Source organism: Sceloporus undulatus, chromosome 2 (assembly GCF_019175285.1).
Source record: "Sceloporus undulatus isolate JIND9_A2432 ecotype Alabama chromosome 2, SceUnd_v1.1, whole genome shotgun sequence".
In the NCBI taxonomy this organism is placed as follows: domain Eukaryota; kingdom Metazoa; phylum Chordata; class Lepidosauria; order Squamata; family Phrynosomatidae; genus Sceloporus; species Sceloporus undulatus.
Genome location: NC_056523.1, coordinates 39,188,385 through 39,208,915, shown reverse-complemented (window position 1 = coordinate 39,208,915; position 20,531 = coordinate 39,188,385). Strand labels below are relative to the sequence as shown.

Here is a 20,531-nt window from a genome sequence, read left to right as displayed (position 1 = left end):
GTTGGCTGAATCATAGTACTAAATATTTTGCAGTTCTTTAGCACTACAAAGTACTGTCGAGCCCCAGTCATTTTGAAAAGAAGTCATCCACAGTAGTAATTTGCTATATTGCTAATGTTAGTTGTGATATTAAATGCATAGAATGGAGGGAAGTTCCTGTTTCTTTTTTATTTGCATGTAAATGCACGGGGACCCACTCTTGACTGGGCTCGATATGTGGATAGATGGATAGGTCAGATTTACACTAATCCTCCAGCTAATTTTTTCCTAAATTTCCTCCTACATGCAAGGGAGGAAGGGAAGAACTTAATTGTCCCCAATTGAATCTCTCTCTCTCTCTCTCTCTCTCTCTCTCTCTCTCTCTTAGTATTTCTTTTTTAGGGAGAGGTTTCAGATTTGCCTGCCCACATGCAGTGGTCCCAATTCAGTAAGCTTCTCAGTCCTTCATATTTAATGAATAATTTAGCTAAACCCCAAGAACAAAGTTAGCCTTATGCAAATAGCAGAAATTCACATTATTATTATTATTATTATTATTATTATTATTATTATTATTATGCAGCAAGGTTTTCAATAATATCTCTGAAGTTCAGAGCTGTAGAAAAGTCAGAGTCTGGAAAGAGAGGATGATACAGAATGAAGGGGAGCAGCAGTCATTGAGATGTACAGTAGTAGTGCAAACAAAGATCCATGTGCCACAGTTGCACATAAGATACTCTTGAACATCAGGCTACCATGAGGCTCTCCAGATTATTATTGTCCTTCTACATAATGTGGCTAGGATTTACTTCCAGCAAGGATTTACTTGGTAGAGTAAAGCTGGAACATGTGAAGAACAATAAACTGCTGCAGTATGTTTAAGAATTACATGCCACTTTGGTCTGTTTCAAGTTAAGAGCTATTAAAACTAGCATGATATTCCTAAAATGTTTGTTTATAAACTCTGGAGAACAAAGTTTTTGGTAAAAGTCATATTTGTTACTGTTATTATGAGCCTTCAACTTGTTTCCACCTTATTTGACATTATGGTGAACCTACATGAAGTTTTGGTGGTAAGAGGAGGTTTGCCTTTGCCTTCCTCTGAAGCTGAGAGGGTGTGACTTTCCCAAGGTCACCCATGGCTGAGTAGGGATTCCATGGCTGAGCAGGGATTTGAACCATGGTCTCATAGTACAACACTGAAAACCATTAAACTATGCTGAGTTCAACAAAGGGAATAGAATTTAGCTTCCAAATGGGGAAAAAAAGATTATGGAATTCCTATGAAGGGAATATTAATACAGTCCGTCCTCCATATCCACAGTTTTTTATCCACTGATTCAAGCATCCATGGTTTGAAAATGTTTAAAAAATATATAAATTCCCAAAAGCAAACCTTGATCTTGCCATTTTATATAAGGGACTTCATTTTACTATGCCATTGTATTTAATGGGACTTGAACATCCACGGATTTTGATATCCACGGGGTGTCTTGGAATCAAATCCCAGTGGATTCCAAGGGCCCACTGTATTCTTTCTTAGAAGAACACCTTTTGTTTCTTAGTAGTGAGGGAAAACATGCAATGTAGCGTTTCATTGTGTAATTAAATGTAGAAGCAGAAATGTGTCAGCACCGCAAACTTCATTCAGTCTATTCTTTATCGTTTTAAGCAAAGAAAGATCTGTTGCATATCCATTCAAGACAACTTTATATTTTTTCATCTCCAGATAAATTATTGGTGATGTTTCTGATCTAATTAGACTTTTCCAAATTCTTGAATGAAAAAATAAGGTGCTGCTGGCAGTAACTGTTGTCTCACTACATTCTCCGAAGCATTTCAGCACAGAGAGGGGATTATCTCCTTGTAGTCCTTTTTTAAAGGGGGCTTAAGTAGAGGAGGAAGAATAAACAGGAAATGCCATGTGCTTGGTTTGTCAAATTTTCAGCTTTAATACTAGACTTGACATTGCCGTTATAGCTAACAAGAGACTTTATCCAAGTGTATCTGTCTACCTACAAAATGGTATCTGTCATCAAAATAGATTCCACCTCCCTCTGCAGCCCTCACATTCTCAAATCTATTCTAGACATTGACTGACCCTACAGAACAGATGGTAGAGGGCACTTGGGGCTAGAGCGGGAAATAGTAAAGATTCACTCAGCACATATGATGTTGCATGTACCCAAAAATGCTTGTGAGATCTAATAAAACGTATGATTTGGTAGACTACTTGTGAAGTAAGAAATGCTTCCCCTTTGCAGTCCCCTGATGGGATATTTCTTTCTAAAAATCATCCAGTTCCCTGCTGGAATAACATAATGTTGAAAGGTATGGCTACTTTGAATCTAGATATTCTGATAGAAATGCAGACAGGCAGTGGTAATGTACAAGCTTAACAATTGTCAGATGAAAGGGTGCTTTGGAGAAATAGTACTTTACATGCACCTAAGAGTGTTTTCTTCCTCCTGCAGTTTTGACTGAAGGATGAAAAATAATTGCCTCCTGTTTCCCTCTTTTGTACAGCTTGGAAGAAAGCTGTTAATCATCTTGAAATAATACATATTATAGATTGTCTTTGCCTGGGTTACTGTTGCAAGTTTGAAACACATCATTTTAATGGGTTTCCTAATTAGGCCAGAGTCCTTCAGGAGTTTAGCTAGGTATGTATGCCAATAGAAACATAGGTTGTTGTGAGTAATAAATGCAATATTTAATGATGAATAATATAATGTTAAAATGTGTACTACCTGGAAAGACTAGACTGAGAATTTGCAGACTATTGATGGTTCACTCTGTTTTCATGTCACATGTTCAAAGCATTCTGGCCCTCCCATGGGTAATATCTTGTTACAGCATCAACTTTCTTGAACTTCAGAGGTTTAGACAAATCTATATGAAAACTTTGATTCTGTCAAATAAATGATGCTGCAGAATGACGTGGCTGCACCAATTTCTGCTGAAAAGTAACCATTCTGTTGAGACAGCAGAAAAATATTTATCAGTCACTCAGGCAATTTTCAACTCTCATTTGCCCTCACCCAGCCATTAGTCAATAATGCATATGGATGTACTTCATTTAATGAAGTAGATGTATTACTGGCACTACTTCTTTGAAAGAATATTTTGTGTCAGAGGCAGACAAAAACATGGAAAGAATAAGGATAGGTTGCTACACGACAAAAAGAAGAAAAGAAGGGAAATTCAACATGTTTTAGCAAACTTTATATTCAGAACTAACAATTTGCACATGTCAGACAAATCAACCAATCAGGGGTAAGGAACTAACACATTTTGAACCTTCTATGGATGACTTGAAGACCTTTTCAAAAATATATCCAGCAACACCAACTTTACCCCCAGCACCCACTTTTCTTCTGATTTCCTTTGACGAAGTTTCCCATGACATTCTTGCAAACAAGCTTGTAAAATGTGGGCTAGACAAAGTAACTGTTACATGGATTTGTAACTGGTTGACCGGCCGAACCCAAAGGGTGCTCAACAATGGCTCCTTTTCATCCTGGAGAGAAGTGACCAGTGGAGTCCCACAGGGGTCTGTCCTGGGCCCAGTGCTATTCAACATCTTTATCAATGACTTGGATGACAAAATTGGGGGCATACTTATCAGATTTGCAGATGACACCAAATTAGGAGGAATAGCTAATACTCCAGAGGACAGGATCAAAATTCAAAATGACCTGAATAGATTTGAAAGCTGGGCCAAAGCTAACAAAATGAAATTCAACACAGAGAAATGTAAGGTACTGCACTTAGGGCAGAAAAACGAAATGCACAGATATAGGATGGGGGACACCTGGCTGAATGAGACTACGTGTGAAAGTTATCTGGGAGTCCAAGTAGACCACAAGTTGAACATGAGTCAACAGTGCGATGCGGCAGCTAAAAAGGCCAAATGCAATTTTAGGCTGCATCAATAAAAGTATAGTGTCTAGATCAAGAGAAGTAATAGTGCCACTGTATTTTGCTTTGGTCAGGCCCCACCTGGAATATTGTGTCCAGTTCTGGGCACCACAATTCAAAAAGGACATTGAGAAACTGGAGCGTGTCCAAAGGAGGGTGACTAAAATGGTAAAGGGTCTGGAAACCATCTCCTATGAGGAACAACTTAAGGAGCTGGGGATGTTTAGCCTGGAGAAAAGAAGATTAAGAGATGATATGATAGCCCTGTTTAATTATTTGAAAGGGTGTCACATCGAGAAGGGAACAAGCTTGTTTTCTGCTGCTCCAGATACTAGAACACGGAACAATGGATGCAAGCTACATGAAAAGAGATTCCACCTCAACATTAGGAAGAACTTCCTGACAATAAGGGCTGTTCGACACTGGAACAAACTCCCTTGGAGTGTAGTGGAGTCTCCTTCTTTGGAAGTCTTTAAACAGAGGCTGGATGGCCATCTGTCGGTGATGCTTTGATATGGATTTCCTTCATGACAGGGGATTGGACTGGATGGCCCTTGTGGTCTCTTCCAGCTATATGGTTCTATGATTCTATGATTCTATGATTCCACATTAATGACCAAACAAACAGATATATGCTTTTAAAAGCATGTTAGGGGAAGCTGATGAAGTAGTCTTATCTGCTCTCCCTTTTCTCTTTGTTTTGCTATTCATGAATGCTCAGTAAATGATTTAAAAGTTATTTGCTGTTTAGTTTGCCTTTTGTGGGGAGGTACACATGGCCACAGTAGAACTGCTAGAGAAGCAGCCCATTCTTTTCCAGCACAAGCTTGATTGCATTGCTAATAAGCAGCAGAGATGCTGCTTCAACCCAGCACCAAAAATTGTTTCCCCAGGCTGCCTTCACCATCCTCCCAATGGCAAGGCATCTAAAGAAATAAATAACAGGGGAAAAAACCTTCCAGGTAGACAGAGGACAAGAAGGAAAAGGGGGCTGCATGGACTCAGAAGTTCTTTGTAAAAGAGGGTTTCTTTATCAGAGGGTTTCTTAACAGATAGCTGCACTTCAGAATGTGGTAAGCCAGATGTGCTACATTTGGATGTCTGCCCCACATTCCCAAAACTATTTTTTTAACATAGCACAGTCTTGATGTTAATTTGTTTCAGCAGAAATTTACAGATGTGTCCCAACAAACTACTGCCTCCAGAATTCCATAGCATCAAGTCATAGTAGTTAAAGTGATGACAATGTGGATGCAGCCATATTTCTGAGTATCTTTGGTAAGCTTTTTTTCTCAAGGTCTAACCCATTCTAAAGGATGGGGGTGGTGCAGAATCCCAGATACCACGTCTTAAATTCCTTGAAGGAAAGGTGGGAAAGAAATTAAACAAAATCATGGGATAACAGAACGGAGAAAATTTTTGACCCTAAAGATAGGGGTCATTAATTAAATGACTGGGACCTGTAAGCTAAGGGAGGGGACCCCAGATCCCACTATTGTTTGTATTTCATACAATACAATACAATAATAACCCAACAATATTAGACATGTTTGAAGTAAATTGCTTTTAAAAAGAGAAAACACCAGGGATATAGTCAATGGATAATATTTAATGGTTGATTTGTAAAAGAAATCAAATATTTTAGGATCACAGATGGTGCAAATAGCCATTGACTGTTTCTGTTGAACTACTTCTTGAATAGTTATTTCAAAAGTAAAGGGAAAATTAAAAAAACCATCAATTCTGTTAGAGTGTATTCTGTTGATAATACAATTAAAGAAATCCTCTCTCATCTCTTGCAACCCATATATCTGTATCTATACATTCTCTCTTCCTCCATAGTGGCATCACAAATCTTTTCTCTGTTGCAGTCTTTAAAACTGCAGTTTTAGAATTTGTTGAAATGTGCTTGGTTGCTGTTTTTCTAGGGCATCTTCTACTTGAAATGTCAAGGGATAGGCTGTAATGTGTATGTTTATACTGGCTATTAAGATGCCTCTTTATTACTAGGGGCAGTAGTAAACCTTATTTAACTGGTGAACTCCATCCTGGACTGTGCAACTCGAAACTCCATTCACTTCTCCTCTGGCCTCACTTCCTTCAAGGCAACTGTGATTTTTCTTGTTTAAAAATTTCAGTTATGATGTCTAGGTATTTCTTTTACTACCTAAGGGATAGTCAGGATTTTCCATTCTGTTTGTGACTTGAGGAACTCTGGTATCTTTGGATATCTAAGCGAGACACATTAAACTTGGTTCTATGCTTCATTTGTGATATGTTAAAATCACTGCCATTAAAAATAAATTTCTAAAGACTGTACTTATTTCAGAATGTAGAGTTATTTTGTAGCCACTGAAGGTCAACATTTTCTTGATTCAAAACTATGGCCTGTTACAGACAGGCCAAAATAAATCTGCTTCAAGTCACTTTGGAGGTATGGTATTTCAATGATGCATGAGTCCTAAGAGTCCAAAAGCCACACCAAAGCTGCACTCCAGTCCTTAGGGCAAGAGCGTGGCTTTGGTGTGGCTTTTGGACTCTTAGGACACATGCATCATTGAAATACCATACCTCCAAAGTGACTCGAAGCAGCTTTATTTTGGCCTGTCTGTAACAGGCCTATAAGAGATAATTTTAACTGGAAATAATAATATTTACATTGTTGTCCACAGAGCACAACCAAAATAAATATATGAGAACATGACCTAAAGAACTTTCATCATTCCAATGAATAGCTTTGATGCAACAGATGTAGCAAAACATTTTATTCTCTAACACCCCCAACCTGAACTCTACTGCTATTGATGATACAAAGCATCATTAATTCAACAGTGACTCAATGAAAGGCCTAATTCGAAGACTGGAAATAGTATATAGTTTGGTCACATTATAGTTCTAGAAATAAAATGCATGTTAGTTTTTTGTGGGTTTTTTGGGCTATGTGGCCATGTTCTAGAAGAGTTTCTTCCTGACATTTCACCAGCATCTGTGGCTGGCATCTTCAGAAGATGCTGGCACAACATCAGAAAGAAACTCTGCTAGAACATGGCCACATAGCCCGAAAAACCCACAAAAAATTATGAACGCCGGCCATGAAAGCCTTCAACTTTACATTAAAATGTATGTTAGCAAGAATGTATTTGGATTAATCTACAGCCATCATTCTCTCTCTCTCTCTCTTGCTCTCTTTCTTTCTGTCTGTCTCTCACCCCCTCCTCTGCCTGTCTTAGCAGCCAGCCATCCTTTGGAAGCATGTGATATTAATTTGTTCTGCTTGTCCAGCTTGCTTATTGCTATTAATTATTTATATAACTGCTATAACAGCTGAAAATATGCTTCAGAAAATGCACACTACATTCCCAGGCTAGTATGGCTCAGGACTACTTATAAGAGACTGGATAGGGCACAGGAGGGTAGTTGGAGAATAGGAAAGAGGAAGAGAAAATAAGTGAAGAAGAAAAAAGGACAATTCTGTAGACTAATACATAAATGCTTAACCAGTAAAAAGCTGGTGGTGTGATCTGTTTCTAGAAAATACCATTAGGTTCTTTGGAAGAGATCTACAGTTCCCAGCATTCCATAGCACTGAGTCATGGCAGTTATACTGGTGTCAAAGTGGATTATTTCTGCTGTGTGGATGCAGCCTAGGTTGGTGGTTTGTTTGTTTTAGTTGAAGTAGATGCTGTTTTGAACTGTTTAGGATGTCAAGACAGGGTTAGAAAAAACTGGTCTTTTAAAAAAATGGTTTAAAGCAGGGGCTGTTTTGGGGGGGGGGGCGGTCATCTCCAGATAAATTATTGGTGATGCATAGAACTACATCAGAAATTAAAATAGCAAAATGCAGTTCAGATGTTCTGTCCACTAGCTTAAATAGTAATTGTTCTTAAAAAGTCATTCTTTTAAAGCAAATTGGAGGGTTTACAGTGAGCCCTTGGTATCCATTGGGATATGGTTCCAAGACTCTCCATGGATACCAAAATCCGAGGATGCTCAAATACCATTAGCTACAGTGGCATTATATAAAATGGCAAAATCAAGGTTTCCTTTTTGGAACATATATATTTTTGAATATTTTCAAACTGTGGATAGTTGAATTAGTGGATAAAGAATCTGTGGATACTGAGGGCTGACGGTATTTATGAATAGTTATTATGAATAACTATAAAATAATCCAATTGAAAAGAAGCTGCTGACACTAAATACTGATCCAACAATGAACACCTGCCAATAAACTGTTAAAGATAAAATATTTAAATTCAAACCGTCATTGGTTTTCCAGTAATAGGGTTGGAAAACAGTAATAATAGCAATACGTGTACACACACACACGTAAAACCAAACAAACAGTTGTTGGTTTTTGTGTGTGTTTGGTTTAAAATCATTTGATTTAAACCAGTGTTTAAACCAATATTTAAATGATAGTTTAAACTAGCCAACCCTGAACAAAGATCTAGTAAGGGTACAGAGCAAATTGTGTGATGGTAATAGACATGCATTTGCTTATGTTTATATCCACTGAAATACTGTGGTGAGGCTTGGCCTCTCATCATAACTGCATAGCATGGACGATGCTATAGCCTAAGGGCAAAGCTCATATTTTGCAATTAGAATGTCAAGAAATTAATCTCTGATTGCTGGTATGGCTCATCATATGTTGAACTGATTTCCTCTCTCTTGCTCCTCTGTTGTTCTCTGGGTCCAGTCTGTGCTTTGATTCATTCTTCTTGAATTCCAGTTAACTTCAGGATTTAATGTGCATCATTTATTATTTTCAGTTAGTATTTGAGACCTCCCCTCACAAGCACATATGCATGCAACAAACAGAAAGTTATTGCTCTTCCCATTTCCATGGAAATATTGAGCATATCTATTTAAACAAAGGTTTTTCAGAAAACAACAATGACAACAAGAGGTGGTTGATGAGGTTTGTTACAGTTGTATCTAAATGGATCGCCAGTTACCTCCTCTGCACTTTTCAGCCACAATAAAAGGAGAAACTATATTATAGATTTCAAAGTATAAATGAAAAAAGGTTTTATATTGATGATTAATGTAGTCTTTCAGTAAAATGCACAACACTCTTATTGGTTTTCACCTTCTGAACATTCAAGGTATTACATAATAATAGAAAGGCAGTTGGATGATTTTTCTCTTCATGAGTAAATAGAAGTATTGATCTTTCTTTCTGCACTGCATTTAGTGTGAAATTCTTTTGAGAGAACAAAGCAGTGGGCTGAAGCACATAAACTTCAATATCCTAGTACTGATGTTTCTATGAAAACAGATGAGATTGGGCAGTGGAACAATCTTCTTCAAAAGTAAATGTAAATGGCTTGATAGTTGTAAAACAAAAACAGTGAGTAGAGGAGAGATCATATAGCACAGATAACAGTACAACTGATTAAAGCAAAAATTTAAACCCTGAGAAACCAAATGTCACAGATTGAAGTGAGTAAGCCAACCATTCAATATCGTCAGCAAAATGGTGCATAAATGCTTCTGAAATAATAGCTAGTGTGTTTTTGAGAATATATTTTGTAGCACTTTAGAAAGTGAAAGAATCCATTGCAACATTAAAGAACAAGATGCAGGTATGGGCCATGTATTTAGAGCTCTTATAGCTGAGTCAATAGTTCATGCTTGTTTCTGATAGTCCCTCTGTTATACAGATACAGCAGTTTTCTGGGCACAACTATGTTTTTGAAATACAGTGTGCCCGCGTCATACACGGCTTTCAGCAAATGTTGAAAGCCGTGCGGGGAGAAGGGGCAGCACCTCCCATAGGGAACAATGGGGTGTGCACCCATGATGCACGTGCCCCGCTGCGCCATCGCGCCACCGCATGCACAAGCCCCATTCATTTAAATGAGGCTTGAGCATAGGCGGAATTCACTTTCCCAGGGAGTCCAGAACGGATCCCCCACGTAAAAAAAGGGCACACTGTACATGGAAGGCGCAGAGTTTGCATATACCTCTTTAGATATGTACTTTTAAAAAGCATGTACTTGGAAGTAGTTTGATTTACTTGTGAATAGGTTCAGATGTAACACTGATTTGGTACTTTTTTTAAAAAAAAGCATTGTTGTACTTGTCTTCATTCTTATTCCAGATTAGTAGCAAACTGTAGCTTGCTATAATAATAATAATAATAATAATAATAATAATAATAATAATAATAATAAATAAAATTTTATTTATATCCCGCCCTTCCCAAGATCAGGGCGGCTTACAACATGGGTTAAAAACAATGGTGCCATAAACAATATAAAAAATACAATTACACAGGCTAACCATACATCAATAAAGACAATAAATTATTATTATTATTATGATTATTATTTATATACCGCTTTTCCAAAACTGATCAAAGCGGTGCACAACAAAGAATACAAAATACAATAATAAAAAATAACAACACGATATATGCATAACATTAAAACTTGACAATAAAAATTCAATCGCAATTTAAAACCATAAAAACCATATCAAAGCCAGCTGAGTTGATAATCAATGGTACAAGATACATATCAGGGGGGAAACCACACATATCAAGGCACATGGGGGAAAGCTTGATGGAAAAAGAAGGTCTTGAGTCTCTTTTTAAAGAGATTTAGGCCGGTTACAGACCGGCACTTTAGTGCGTGATGAGCACGCACTAGGGTTACAAAAGGGGCGTCCTTGCTCCGCGCCAGGGCGCTTAGTGCGCCCTGAACACAGAGCAGCAAGGAGCTCCGTTTCGGAGCTCCTTCCTGGTTTAGTCCGCTGGGCACAGCCTTCAGATGGCTGCGCCCAGTGGACTAAAAGAGAAAGGGGCCAAGCGGCCCCTTTCTTCTTCTCCCTGCCGCCGCGGGGTGTCCTTGGGGCTTGAAGCCCCAGGGACACCCCTTTTCAGGCTGCGGGGAAGCGGCGTTTTGCTGCTTCCCCGCAGCCTGAAAAGCGGCGGATCGGGGCGTCAGCGGCTGCCGCTCTGCACACTGAGGCCCCGATACACTGGGGAAAGGGGTGGGTGCAGACCGCCCCAAATGGGCGGTCTATAACCCGCCATAGTTAAAGAAAACAACATGGTTTGAGACAAACCATGGTTTACTGTTAGAACGCAGAAATAAAGGCAGGAATTGGAGTACTAAGAGGAGGGATGGGAGTAGACAGTGAGAACACAAAGTATTTCAGAAATCAGTGTCCAGTTGAGACTCTTTTTCTCTGTGAGATTCAATTATGTGTTAACATTTCTTTTGTTTCTTTTAACTGCCATCATGATTATCCAGTTTTCTCTTTCCAGTAGATATATGATTGTTGGTTACATTTCAGATAGAATCACTTATTTTTCTTTAAGCAAATACTGAACAAATGTGTATGATTGAAATGAAGGGTAAATTAAAGTAGCATAAATCATGCAGAGTATCAAATAAATATGAAGAACGTTAGAACACTTGAGTGTTAACTATCTGTAGATTTTGTACTCGGTAGTTTATAGGTGTTTACAATTGTTTTATAAATTGTTGGTTATTCATGATAGTCTTTGTGCATTTAAGTTCAGCCTTGAATAAAATATAAAATGGCACAAGTAAAGAATCAGTGCATGTTGGGTTATTGCTTGAAGTGAAGTGAATATCCCATTTTCAGAACAAATTTAAAAGGAAAGTTTATATTAATAAAAATATCAACAACCTGTCTCTTTCAGGGGCAGCATCACACCGCTCCTTTAGGGTGGTCTGATTCACCCCTGAGAAAGGAGTTCCTGTGGGTGATTTAAGGAATTGTTTTTGGATTGGAATAATAATAATAATAAAATTTTTATTTATACCCCGCCCTTCCGAACGATCAGGGCGGCTAACAAAATGCACCAAAGTGCAAACAGCAAACAGATTAAAAACACATATAAAAACAACAATCCTTAAAAACAATAAAAAACCCCTTAGCCCAACCTCACGGCCACGAGAGAGGAGGGAGGCCCACAGGATATTTAGACGGGGAATGCCTGATTAAATAGGAAGGTTTTGAGACCCTTCCTAAATTGGGCCAGGGTGGTAGATGAGCGGAGCTCCGTGGGCAGCGTATTCCAAAGGGCTGGGGCAGCTGTGGAAAAGGATCTTCTGGCAGTAGCAGCCAACTTAGCCCCAGGCACCTTCAGGAGTTGCTGCCCAGATGTTCTGAGGGTGCGAGGCGGAATGTACGGGGAGAGGCGGTCCTTTAGGTATCCTGGGCCCAAGCCATTTAGGGCTTTATAGGTAATAACCAACACCTTATATTGAGCTCGGAAGCGGATGGGCAGCCAATGGAGATCTTTAAGCACAGGTGTTATATGGCTGGTCCTGGGAGCACCAGTGACCAGCCGCGCTGCCATGTTCTGCACCATTTGAAGCTTCCGAGTTTGGTATAAGGGTTGCCCCATGTAGAGTACATTGCAGAAATCCAATCTCGAAGTTACCAGAGCGTGTACAACAGTTTCAAGGTCCCTCTGGGCCAGGTATGGGCGCAGCTGGCGAATCAGCCGAATCTGTGGTTAGATGTATTATCTCTGTGGCATTTGTACAAATCGGTAATTTAGTGGCATTGTTGTGATTTTGTTGGATTTCCCCTCTTTGTTTTCTTTTTCTTTCTCCGCTTCTTTAAACCTTTCCTATAGGTGCCAGTAGGTGGTGGTAATAGGGCTGTTAAATCTCTGCTTCACCAACAAACTCCAGCAGGAGCCCTGAAGTACTTTGCCATTAAAGCCACCCCTGTAGCACGTTGCCATAACTTTTCCTATTGGATAGATTAAAGCCTGTGCAAAACCAGTTTCTGCCACTCCGTCATACATTCTGTCACACACTTCATAATTTCCAAGTTGGCTGTGTGAGTGAAAATGCTACCTTAGCCTTTTACAGCCTGCTTCCATGACTTTTCTGTTTCTGTGCTTATCTGTTTCTTTTTGCTGGTCCCATTCTTTCGTGTTTCCCCAGGCTTTCTATTTGCAGCTGGATGTATGATAGGCTCCAGACTATTAGAAGAAGTGTATCTTCCTATATACCTGGGCTCATAACCTTTGTGGAAGATTCTTCTCTCAATCCCATTATTTTCTCATTGCTGTCACCTTCCCACCTTAAGTGGGAATACAGGAGATATCTTCTTGATGGTGACTCCCATAGTACGGAAATCCCTCACTAGGGTAGCTATGATAGATGCTTTCTTGCTTTTCTTCTCCCATCAAGGGAAAACATTTCTGTTCTGACTGGCTTTTAGGAATTAATGGCCACCATGAAATGATGTAGCTTCTCTGCAAAGAATATATTAGCAGGCAGTACATTTTTACATACATTTGGGTCCAGCTATATCTTTTCCAGGGGGAGGATTCACTACAGTCTCTTTCAAAGTGGCAGGCATTTACTTCTTCCCAACACAATGAACTGCTTACCATTCCCAGGAGCTGCCCAATCAATATGTGTCTGCTAGAACTGATCAGTCTAAATTGGCAAGGGTCAAGCTTACCTATGATGAGATGTACTGATGTATCTTGTACACACCATCAGACTGCAACAAATGATATTGATCCTCAAAAACCTGTATAGATGCTGCACTGAACACTTCCCCAAACTCTGACATAACTGTGGTTACTTTTGGTTCATTATATTGTGGTTAACTGAGCATAATGTTCTCCTTCAGGTGCCTGGCAAATTTGTCACAGCAAGTAACTGAAGGTTCTCTTTCTGTTCTCTCTGGCCCTGATCTGAACAGATTCTTCACCACAACAGTGCTGGGTGCATGTTAAGGACGTGATAGCAGAGGCACACTATTTTTGCCTGAGTCAGTGTTGCAAAAGTCTTTCTTGATCTTCAGTTGCATTCACTCTGTGACCTACACCACTTGTACTGAAACTTTTGTGCTGCCTATTTCATTGTCTGTAGATCTCCTGTAACCCAAGGGGAAGTATGTTCTCCACAGCACCAGCGCATGCTCAGGAGTGATTTTTCTGATACCCTTTTCCACTGAAACAGACATTGTTTACTATACCAACTCTTAAAACTGAGAAATTGAGGGTTCTTTCCTATTTGTCAGCAAACTTGTATTTGTTTGGAGGGCTTTCTCATCACCTTCTAGTTACTTGGGTTCTCAACACATGGCCTACAAATAGTTCAGGAAAATTTACAACACACCGCAATACCATTCTACTTACTGGACTATCAGGATTTTTAACACAAGAGAATCAGCAGGCAGCTTAATAATCTTTTAAGCTATTTAATTAAAATGAACAAAGATATATACATGCCTGCCTTGGGAAGGAATATAGACATCTAATTGGCTACCCACATAGCTTATATATTCTGACTTTACATTCCAGGTAAAATATCATTCCTTTTACATTATATTAATCAGATTCTTTTATATTCTTCTTAATAAACATTCTCCAAGAAGTGGCTATATAGTCAACATTTATGTGGAACTGAACCTTTATGTTTTTATGTATGTCAAAGACACAAGCATATGCTTCATTACAGTCATCCATGGAAAATCTTATCCTTCCACAGGCAAGAAATATACCTTCACTGTAATAGATCACCTCATCTAAAAGGGTCACCTACCCCTGCAGGGAAGGTCTACCACTATCAAATCAAACTACCTGAGGAAATGACTGGGGTGTTGCCCCCTACAGATGGATTTTCTCATGAGGGTGATGGCAACTCTCCCGCTCCTCTGCTCTAGGTTGGTGGTGCACCTGGGTAGACACAAATGGGCAAGATGAACTACCGAGCTCATTCACTCAGGTCTTTAATGCATGCCAGGCCATCCTCTTCATCCAAATCAATGGATGGTAGTTATTTTCTATGGATCAGCAGCACCAACAGCTCAGTGACTACACTGGTGGGGTGGTCTGTGTTTTGAGGTAACAGCAAAAGACCACAGTATCGATTTCAAGTTATTTTTCTGTATAACCTTAACTAGCATAAAATCTAAATTCCCATATTGAACGATAAGATTTATGAAAGAACAAAGATACAAAGGCTTGAAGGATATTATGAATATTGTTAGCGGAACATTGCACAAATGATTTTACAGTTCTTGTTATTGATCTTTAGATCATGAAGATGTTATAAACACCATTTGCTTTATTTTCATTTTGTTTTGTTTTTGTAAAGGGCAGTGTTACAAAATCTAAAACATCTCTGGCTTACCTCCTTGACTTCTTTATATCCTTCAGCTTCAGTAAAAGCAAATGCTGTCCCAAAGTGACAGTAGTCTACTTGGTTCCATTAATATTTTTTATCATTATGTTTTCATATTTTACTGATAAATTTGAAATTGTCTTTCTTTTTTATTCATTTCTTTTATTTGAAACACTAAATCAGCAGAATTTCAGTCTTTATTGTACTTAAATTATTACTGCATGCATTCACCTACAGTTATCTTTCCATGTACACAAATAACATGGAGATAGAAACTAAACTAAACTATAAAATATACTCTTTGGAGAATTTTGCCATCAATCTTAAAGTATGTATAAAGCATCACTAAAATTATGAAGCAATGTCATACATATGTCACAGTCTTCTAAAATTATGAAGAAATGTCATACTGCCTTTTGAAAATCAAAAGTCATTTATTTCTTTTAAAGATTGCTTTCTAATTAACTACTTCTGTCTTTACTATTACTTTTACTGAAAGTAATGCAAATAGAAACAGTCCTCAAGAGATAAATGCATGGAATTTGCATATTTAATGTTTTTCTTTGAAAATATAACAAATTAAGCCTCAGCAGTAATTGCCAGAGAAGGATGAGCAAAAAGGTTTTAATATAGTAACAGTGACAGATTATCTGGGCCACCCCCATCCTCAGAAACATGTAATTATTCTCTCAGCTCTACAGGGCTTGATTCTTTATGTAGTTTAAGAATTTATTACTAAACATGGGATTGTCTCTAAACACATGTGACCAAAGCTGAACTTAATGGTCAAAATCTTAATGCGTGTGAAACATGTCATTGGCTCTGAAGTAGAGGACTTCCTTATGGTTGTTAGAGTTGTATCCTAGTTTTTGTTTTTTACTAAATGGTGCTCAAGCAATAAAAAACAAACAAAAAAAAGGAATAAAATAGGAAAACAAAATAGGAAGTTAATTTATATCAATAAAATTAATAAGAACACTGGAGAGGGGGGGGTTTAATGGACTGGGGATATGTATCAACCCAAGAGAAAGGCAGATTATAAAATGAGTTCTGTCCTCGGAGAATGGTGGGTATGCATACACACATACACAACATAAACCTCTGTGGGCCAGATGACTGTGCCACACTACTGATCAAGGACTGTGCCACTGATTTCTAGGAAGGGTCATGTCCGCAATGTCGTTGGATCTCTGACTAACTAGTGCTTTGTCTAGTGATTTGATTTTTATTGTCCTGTGGGTCCCTTCCTTTGTTTGGAAGAATTTAGTGCAGGTGCAATCCCCCAGTGTCCTCCCTGACTGGTGACATTGTAGAGCAAGAAAAGTATTGGGAATAAAGATGGAAAACAGGTTGCCCAATGGTCAGGAAATCTCATTAAGGATAATAATAGACAAGCCACAATGTTGACAATATCTCCCAGTATTCTGAAGTATTGTGGAGGAACTATTATGTGGAAAAGGAATGTGCATGATTATGTGCAAAAACAACAACAAGCAGCCTTTTCTGCTGCTGCTCCTGAGGAAAAAAGAAGTTTAGAAGGATCCAACCTATCTTCTAATTATCAGTAAGGACAGGCTGCCAAGTGGACAAATGCCTCAAAGGGGACCAGAAAATATTCTACTCAATGGGCTTCTTGCTCATGCTCAAAATGAAGGGCATTTTGGAATTCCTCCTGGACAGGGGGTTGTCATGCTCTAGAAAAGGAGGATGTCTGGTCACCCTGGGAGAAGGCAGTACAGTGTGAGCTAGTAAGAGTCCTAGGTTGAGATAAACTGTCAGAATTTTAGGATTTAGCAGTAAACAATGTGGTAAAACATGAGAGATATAAACCAATTATTTGTGCATTACTTTTCTATGGGGCAAATGGGTAGATTTCTTGGAAATAGCATGTTGGAGCTGGTAGACATTTGTCTCATCAAGTGGGAGTTCCCACATTCCACATAGATGAGGTTGCCATAAAAACTGAACTAAAACTTATTTTGGAGAACATGGAGGCACGGCTGTAAGTTCAAGAATTGTGATTTCTTAGATTGAGACTGTACTGTCTTCATCGGCAAGTGGTATGGGGAGAGAAGGAGGAAGCAATGAAAACACTATGGAAAATGGTTAGGACTATAGTTGCCCATGACAAACTCCTTGTTATCAAAATGTCCCCTATATACAAATTAAGCAAATCTTTACATGTTGGATGTATGCAAATAAATTGAGAATTACTATAGTTTCTTCCTTTTGACATAGATACAAGTATCAGATTGCTTTTTCATTTAAGGATGGTCAGGTAGTGCCCCATGTGAAAAGACCCATGTGAAAGGTGTGGGACTTTCAAGATTTTGAATTTAGTCTATAGAACAAACCCTTTATCTTTCAGAAAAGTTCCTGATTGTTGCTTAGGCAAATCATGGTGTCTAGGGCTTCCTCACGACAGTAAACAATTCATTTATCAGAATTCTTTCATTTCTAACAAAGTCCTTGCATCTAAAGTAAGACTTTAATTTTTCAGGCTGCTAAGGAATTGGGAATTTCCTTTTCTCTTTGAAGTTCATGATAAGACAGAGGAAAGGGGGAATAATATAAATGTGTGTTCTCTGAATGTTCCCCCAACACAGAAGGATGCTTTTGAATTATTTCAGTTCAGCGTGCTGTCCTTCCAATATCCTCTTCAGTCCTGCTGAGACGATGTCCTAATTAACCTATGAATAAAACTTCTAGGCATGAGTGGGGGAAAACATGATAGAGATCCAATGACACATCTAATTAAAACTCTCAAAGGGCAGGTTCCTCTTGAGACATTCTGAATTCTATCTGCTGAACAATTCCAGCCAATTAGAATTCTCTTCATTCAAAAAGTCACTGACGATAAGCTTGAAGTGCCATGTTATTAAAGATCATTAAGTTCTTATTTTCAGCTTTCTAAGGGCTTTGGCCTTCTAACTTTTTTAAAAAAGGAAAATGCACCAAACAATTTTGCTGTTGAGTAACTCACGGCGACAGATAAAAGATTTAGTTCTTAAAATAACCTGGAGTGGATATATGTGGGACTGATGTAACAAAGAAAAATCCACAGAGCACATACCCACTTTACTATGCAAGTAATACACTCAGACTTTTTGATACACAAAAAAATATTCTGTGTGCCTCTCTTCCTATATACTTTGCATTTTAGGAGTGAGGAAAGGATCTGCCCAAGAATGCAGTGCTTGGGCAGATGTGATTAAAAGAAAGAATCTGATTTACACAGAGATATGCTAGATAAACTGAAAAGATATTTTAAAAATCAAGAAAACTTAACATACTCCACCCCAGAAATTACTACCCCACAGATATATAAAATTGCAGATGGAGTTATTTTTACTGTTTATTTTCTTCCTCCTGTAAGCTAAATTGATTGGAATGTAAAATAGCATTGGCTTTCAGGAAATTGATAGAAAAAACATTTGAGATTGTAGAAAAGCTTGACAGACTGTAGTGTTTCCAGTTGCTGCTTATAAATGCAGCATACACAGCTGTAGGAGAAGATACTGAATAGTGGGATATACAAACATCAAGTGAAAAGAAGAGCCTTTCATTCTTTTGGAAAGGCTATTATTGTGATATAAAAAAAAGATAGACGCAAATGTATTGTGCAAATGAATGTTGCCACTGAGAAAGAAACTGCTGATATTTCAGTTTTATTGTAGTGACAACATAGTTAATTTCCCTAACAGAAGTAATTATAAAAATTATGATTAAACTCCTACCTTTTATGTTAGCTTTCCTTTTGATTCATCATATTAGATATATACTCTTACAAAGAAATGCGTTATTCTTAAGCATTAATTAAAAGTAGTAAGTCAGAACTTCCTGAGAGTTAAGTAAGAGACTTAAAGGGGGAAAAAGGCTGTGAGGTTTTTTTTTAAAAAAATACATCAGATGAATTCATACAGTTTTCTCCAGGAAAAACAATAGACAATGGGAAGTCAAAAGGTGAAATGGTCTTGCAAGGCTTCATGTAACTCTTATCTAAGATGCTGCTGATAGCAGAGAGGGCTTGGGCCAAAGGTAATAGTAACTACTGACCACAAATGATTTACATAATTTTAAAGTAGATAATGAAGACATTGAAATTGTCAAAGATTCTCTATACTTTGCTCAGTCATTAATCAGAATGGAGAATGCAGTCAATGAATCAGAAAAAGACTAAGACTTGGAAGGGCAGCTATCAAGGAATTACACAAGATCCCAGAGGATCAAAATACATTATTTATTAATTTCCTTTATATATTGGCTTTCTTTCCAGAGGGACCTAAGGCGGCTCACAGATACCACATTTAAAATCACAATAAAATTCAAAACAATTAAAACATCTACTTCCAGTATAAAATCACATAAAATATACAAAAGTTAAAAACAAACTAAAAATCCAGCTGCTCCATAAAAACTGCCCTGCTGTGCATTACAAATTGCCTGCATGCATACAAACGTTTTGACTTGTCAGCAAAAGGCCAGCAGGGAGGGGACCAGCCTAGCCTCCTGAGGAAGGGCATTCCAGAGGGTGGGAGCAGCCACTGAGAAGGCTGTCTCTTGTGTCCTCAACAGGTGAGCCTGTGATCTTGATGGGACTGAGAAAAAGCCTTCTGCAAATCTTAGGGCTCTTGCAGGTTCATATGGGGAAATTTAGGCCCGTTACAGACGAGCCTTAAAGTACGTGCTGAGCACGTACTAGGGTTAGGAAGCGGCGGCACTTCCACACCCTCCCAACCCTAGTACGTGCTCAGCACGTACAAAATGGTGGCGGCTGTTCCACATGGCCGCCGCCATGACTACGTCATGACCACACCGCCTCCAAATGAGGCAGGGCGGTTACGTAGTGGGGCCCCTTTCTTCTCCTCCCCACTGCCAAGGACACCCCTTTCCAGGCTGCGGAGAAGCGGCCTTTTGCCCCTTCCTCGCGCCTGGAAAGCGGCGGATCAGGGCCTCAGCGGCTGCTGCTCTGATTACTGTGGCCCCGATCCAGCGGGAAAAGGGGCGGGTGCAGGCCGCCACTTTTCGGCGGTCTGTAACGCGCCACAGTCTCTTAAATAGTCTGGACCCAAGCCGTGTAGGGCTTTATAGGTCATGACCAACACTTTGAATTGTGCTGGGAAACAAACATGTCGCCAGTGATGCTGTATTAACAAAGGAGTTATATGCTCCCTGTAACTGGCTCCTGTCAGCATTCTGGCTGCAGCGTTTTAAACCCGCTGAAGTTTTTGGACAATTTCCAAAGGGTGTGTAGAGTGTGTTGCAGTAGTCCAAATGGGATGTAATCAAGGCATGTGTTAACATAGCTACTGTAATCGAGGCATGTGTTACCTTCTCCTCCCTTCCATACTTCCATACTGGCTCACTCCATGAGCCAACATGGTGTAGTGGTTTGAATGTTGGACTACAACTCTGAAGACCAGGGTTCAAATCCCTCTCGATCTTGGATATCCACTGTGTGACGTTGGGTGAGTCACATACTCTCAGCTT

The 20,531-nt window shown here is 38.9% G+C and overlaps 1 protein-coding gene across 1 annotated transcript in view; it reads left to right on the top strand.

The window, feature by feature from the left end:
• CNTN3 (contactin 3) overlaps window positions 1–20,531 on the top strand; it is a 191,730-nt gene that overhangs the window by 30,302 nt on the left and 140,897 nt on the right. The window lies entirely within an intron of this gene.